Source organism: Melospiza melodia, chromosome 26 (genome assembly GCF_035770615.1).
Source record: "Melospiza melodia melodia isolate bMelMel2 chromosome 26, bMelMel2.pri, whole genome shotgun sequence".
NCBI lineage: Eukaryota > Metazoa > Chordata > Aves > Passeriformes > Passerellidae > Melospiza > Melospiza melodia.
Genome location: NC_086219.1, coordinates 2626022 through 2632378, shown reverse-complemented (window position 1 = coordinate 2632378; position 6357 = coordinate 2626022).

Below are 6357 nucleotides of genomic sequence, written 5' to 3'. Positions count from 1 at the left end.
ATGGAAAATGAGAACTTTCCTAAGAATTAATTACTGGAATAAAGAGAATTCTCCAAATGCTGAGAAGCCAGGAAATCACCTTGTCCTCTTAAAGGCAGCCCTGCTACACAGGGCTAATTTCCTAATTTCCAGTCTAGACATCAAACCAAGTGATTTCAGACGTGTTGGAAGGGGTTAAATCCCAGAGAAGTCTCAGAGCATTTAATTCATTGGGCACTGGGAGCCCCCTGCGTGTGAGAGAGGGGGAGAGAGGGAGATTTGGGCACTGCACTGTGCAAGGACCATTCCTGGGGAGAGCCTCAGTGCTGGGAACGTCAATAAAAGGAATAAAATTTCTTTCTGACTGCCAGGAGACACGACCAGCCCAGTTCCACCCCACAGACTGCTCCAGGCACCTCTGCAGCTGAAAATCCTCCTCCACAAGAGCCAGGTAAGGCACCTTCACCTTTTTACCTGCTTGTCTCTGCAGTGAATGCAGCCAGAAACTCAGGGCAGGAGCTGCTGGACCTTTCCTGCATAACAACACTGGGATCTGATCGTTTTTAATTCTGGGGGTGCTCCAAGGATGCTCATCCCAAAAGGGAGAGCAAGAGAAGAGTTTTGAAACTTCGAGGTTTTCCCAATTCTCAACTGTTTGAGCTGTGCCTCTACCAGGACTTATTTCAGCTGGCAGCCAACCTGCTCCAAGGGGATATTTCAGTGCTGAGCTTTATTTCTTTTCTGCTGGCTGACAGATGACAGGGTTCTGCTGGCTCTCAGAGACAAACCCATTATTTCTGAGCACAATGAGTTCTCCTCTGTGGGCAGCATCCCTGCCACAATAAATCACAGGCTACATCCAGCCATTGTCCTGGAGCCAGGCATCTGCTGATTCACCAGGGAGAGGCTGCTGGGTTGGGCTTTTTTTTTGTTTTAATGTCACCCTATAGCTTCAGATTTAAGTAAAAAGTGTATCATAATCTCATTTGTTGGCATTTTGACTGGACACTGTTCTGGTTACTAAACTGACCATTTCACACATGCATTATAAATCTTGGTTCAGGTCAGTTTTCCTGTTTAGGTTAAATTTATACACACAGAAGAAATAGATTTTGTATCTGTGTAAGCTGAACATTGAAACTCAGATGACACCAGGTAACAGCTCTCTTTCCAGACTCGTGGTTCTTTATTGTATTAAAGCCAAAAAAGTAAAAAATAAAAGAGATTTTAAGCAGTCTTGGAGGAGTTTTGGAGATGCTCCTCACACAGAGGAGCTGATCATTTCTAACCTGCACTTCACACACTACAGGTGATTCCAGATCTGGAATTCCACTGACACAGAACTGCCCCAAATATTTTATTTTATGCACAGGCAAAGGATTCAGGGCAAACTACAAACCCTGACAGCCAGAGGGAAGAGAATTTCCCTCCCACCCCAGACAGATGTGGATACAGAAATATATATATTTACATAGATATCTATAAGGATGTACCAGATGGAGATGGAGACCTTGTTTCCATGGCAACAACTCTTAAGACAAATCCCACTAAAGATGCTGCCACGTCCTGCTTGGCTCAGATTGCTTTAGGACATGGAGTTGTTTTCACATTTCACATTTGGTGGAGCTGTTTAATTCCTGCAGGAGAGCCCCAGAGCTCCAGCTGGGAAATCACTGCTCCACTGCACATCCACTCCCTGGATTTCTGGGGGCAGCAACCATGGGATCATCTGTTCAGGCGACCCAGAGCATTCAATCCCATCAATATCAACACTAAAAACTGTGCAAAAAATTGGGCAGGCAACTAAAGTGGGTAATATGTTCTCATATAATACTATCAGATGCATATATATATATATAATTTTAGGTTATATATTCTCATGTATTCTTATAAGCACAAAGTTTTTGAGGTTCACATCACTGGGGACAAAACAAACACAGGAAGAGAGGAAAAAATACAATTTCTGATAATTTTTATCTTCAGAATCAATTCCTTCAGAAGGAGGAGTTGAAGGTCAACTTGACATTATGGCAACTATGACACAGCAACCAAACTTCTGAGCAAGATAAAAAAGTCCTCGAAGAGTCTCATCCCAGGTATTTATTCCAGATTCTCCAGGGGAAATATGAAGACAAAAATATTCAAGTGCTGTCTCCCAGGCAGGTGAAGCACCAGCTCAAATGTTTGCAGTCCAGGGCTGGAATCTCTGCCCTAAATTCCCCTCAGAAATGAGAATTTTTCCCAAAGAGAAAAGCACTGCATAAAACCCCAGAGCTGCTCCCTGTCTGTGTTCAGGAGTTCTGTGCAGTTTGGGATGTTTCATGTCTGAGGAAGCATCTTTGGAGTAAATATTCACATGTGGGGTGAATATTCCCACTAAACACACCCCACAAAGAGGCTTGGCTGCTCAAACCCCATCCCTGCGGGATCCAAGAGTAAAATTCCCTGATTTGAGTTTTTTTCCAAGCTGTAACCCTGCCACACTGTGAGCTCTTTACACTTCCAAGTTCCAGTAAGAGGAGAGCCTCCTTCGCAAAGTTCCAAAGTAAGCAAAAAGGGAAAAAGTCCTTTCAAAGTGGCCCAACCCAAACAGCAAATGCCTCATTGCTTCATCTGGTTTGTGTCTACGTTGCTTTGGGGAGAGAGGATGTTTTCCAAGAACTGAAAACCCCCACAGTTCCTCAATCTCTGGAAGAAGAAACCCCCAGAGCTGTGTTCGCCTTCCCAGGATTGCAAAGAGGAATTAAGCTTTTTAAAAAAGCTCTTTCGTAAAATGAAGGGCTGATAGAAGGTGGGGCGAACCAGCAGATGAGAATTTCTGCGGGTACTGATTAAATGATGAATAATTTAATTGAATGTGAGATTTAGGGGGAAAATAAATAACAGAGCAACCCCGTTCCACCTCCCAGCATGGAGCTGCCTTTGCCACAGAGGCTGCAAGGTGAGAGTGAGAGTGTCAGAAATCAAAGCAGCTCTGTCCCCTCCGAAGCAGTGACCAGAACAGGGACCTTGCTGCGCTGCCAGCATGATGGATTGCTCCATTCCAGTGACCAATCCAAGCTGCTCGAGATAATCAAAATTAATGATTCTGCAAATAAGTCCTTTACAGTTGCTGGTGCTGTTCACACAGAAAATAAGGGGTTTCTTGAGTTTTGTTTGGATTTTTTTTTTGGTTTTTTTCACCTAGCACAGCAGAAGGAATAAAGCTCTTGGATTCTTGGCATCTTGGTACTCCACCTCTAAAATGGGCAAAATAATAATGTGTTATAGCCATGGTGTAAGAATAAATACATTAAATCTATGAGAAAAACTACATTAAATCTATGAGAATAGCTACATTGAATTTACCAAAAAATAACTACATTAAATCTACAAGGAAAAACTACATTAAATCTATGAGAATAGCTACATTAAACCTACAAAAAGAATTACATTAAATCTATGAGAATAACCACATTAAATCTACAAAATTAACTATAATAAATCTTAAAAAAATGCCACATTAAATCTATGACAATAACCACATAAAGGTACAAAAAGAATTACATTAAATCCATGAGAATAACTACATTAAATCTGCAAAATTAACCACGTTAAATCTACAAAAAATGCCAATTAAATCTATGAGAATAGCCACATTAAATCTACAAAATTAACTACATTAAATCTACAAAATTAGCTACATTCAATCTACAAAAATTGCCACATTAAGTCCTGTGAGTACCCTGCCTGTTGCAGTTTTATGGATGCCAACCAGGTAGATCCTACTCGGAGCAAGCTTAGTTGTAGAGTAAAACTACTCCACAACAAGGAAGATTCCCATAAACCAATGTTAGTTAGCTGCAGAAATTTCTGCAAACAGAAACGAGAGGCCTTAAATCCTAATTAAATCCTACTTAAATCCTAATTAAATGTATAGATTTGTGCTTAGCAGTGCCCCTGCCTGCTGCAGCTCCGTTTGCCATATGGACACCCAGGAGCATTTCCCATCCCTGGGTTCTCCCGCTCCCCCTCAGCTGCTGGGATCAGAATTGCTGCCTTCACACTTGCCTGGAGACCCAGTGAACCTGAATCTGGAGAGGAAAAAACGAAAGGGAAGTTCTCCCAGGGGGTTTTGAGGCAGAATGGTGACTGGGAGAAGGAATTGGTGTTTATTCTTGGAACGCTGAGTGTCCAAGCAAAAAGCCACAAAGGAGCCTCTGCTCTGCCCCCAGCACCTCCTCCTGAGCTCACGCACAAAACTTGGAGTGCAGAGGCACAACCTGGCATTTCTGCCGTGTGAAATCCTGCAGTGAGAGGAAAACACCTCCAGCCCACCCTTCCCTTCTCCCGGGGTCTGTCTGCAGTGGGGTGAAACAAAACCCATGGGAAACCCACCCTGCCCTCGCTCTTATGCCACCCCAGCTGTTCCCAGCCACATTTCCATGCAGGAATTGTGTGCACTGCCTGCACCAACCCATAAATCAGCCTGTTTGCTGATTTACACTCTGAGAACACTTCTCCTTCATCCCACCCCAAAGCTGCCGGTGCTCGGGGAAGCCAAAGAGCTCCAGTGGGTTCCCAACTCCCTGCCAGGGCAGCGGCCAAATAATGGGGTGGCTGCAGGGGTAACAGGATCCCGAGTGGAATTCAGGGATAACAGGTTCCTAGGTGGCATTTAAGGGGTAACAGAGTCCCAGGTGGCTCCAGGGGTAGCAGGATCCTGGGTGGCATCCCAGGGGTAAAAGGATCCCATGTGGAATCGCAGGGATAACAGAATCCCAGGGTGGAAATCCAGGGGCAACAGAATTCTGGGTGGCGTTCAGGGATAACAGAGTCCCGGGTGGCATTCCGGGCTGACAGAATAATGGGTGGCATTCAGGGGTGACAGAATAACGGGGTGGTTCCAGGGATAACAGGATCCCGGGTGGCATTCCGAGGATCAGAGAATCCAGGGTGGCATTGAGGGATCACAGAATCCCGGGTGGAAATCCAGGGATAACACAATCCTGGATGGCATTCAGGGGTAACAGAATCCTGGGGCTAACACAATGCCGGGTGGAAACCCAGGGATAACAGGATCCCAGGTGGCATTTAAGGGGTAATAGAACCCCAGGTAACATTCTGGGATAACAGAATCCCAGGTGGCATTCAGGGATGATAGAACCCCGGGGCTAACACAATCCCGGGTGGATTCCGGGCTAACAGAACACCGGGTGAATTCTGGGCTTACAGAACCCCCGTGGCATTCATGGATAACAGAATCTCGGGCTGACAGAACACCGGGGCTAACACAATCCCGGGATAACAGAACCCCGGGGCTAACAGAACCTCGGGTGGTATCCCGGGCTAACACAATCCCGGGTGGATTCCGGGCTAACAGAACACCGGGGCTAACACAATCCCGGGATAACAGAACTGCAGATGGAAATCCAGGGCTAACAGAACCCCGAGGATAACACAGTCCCGGGTGGATCCCGGGCTAACAGAGCCCCGGGGCTAACAGAACCCCGGGTGGATTCAGGGCTAACACAACCCCGGGTGGATTCCGTGCTTACACAATCCCGGGTGCATTCGGGGCTAACAGAACCCCGGGGCCAACACAATCCCGGGATAACAGAACTCCAGATGGAAATCCTGGGATAACAGAACCCCGGGGATAACACAATCCCAGGATGGATTCCGGGCTAACAGAGCCCCGCGGATCTCGGAGCCGCCGCCGCCGCTCGGAGCGCCTCCAGCCCATCCCATCCCATCCCATCCCATCCCATCCCATCCCATCCCATCCCTCCTCCCCTCCGGAGCATCTCCGGCGCTGGGAAGGGCTCGGGGCTGAGCTGCCCAGCCTGAGCATGGCTCGGAGCAGCCGGGCACAGCCGCGGCCGCCCGGAGCCGCCCGCCGTGCCCATCCCGTGCCCGCGGAGCCGCTCCCGGGCACCTGCGAGCGTCCCAGCCGGGATCCCGTGAATGCCGACAGCGGTGACAGAATCTCAGCCTGGATTGTTTGAATGGTGGCAGAGGTGACAGGATCCCAGCCCGGATTCCCTGACTGGTGACAGAGGTGACAGAGCCCTGCAGGAGTCTCCCAGCCTTGATTCTCTGAGTGGTGACAGAGGTGACAGAGTCCCAGACTGGATTCCCTGAGAGGTGACTGAGTCCTCCGAGGGTCCCAGCCCGGATCCCTTGAATGGTGGCAGAGGTGACAGGATCCCAGCCTGGATTCTCTGAGTGGAGACGGAGGTGACAGAGTCCCAGCCCGGATTCCCTGACTGGTGACAGAGGTGACAGAGCCCTGCAGGAGTCTCCCAGCCTTGATTCTCTGAGAGGTGACAGAGGTGACAACAGAGTCCAAGCCCGGATCCCTTGAATGGTGACAGAGGTGACAGAACCTGCGAGGGT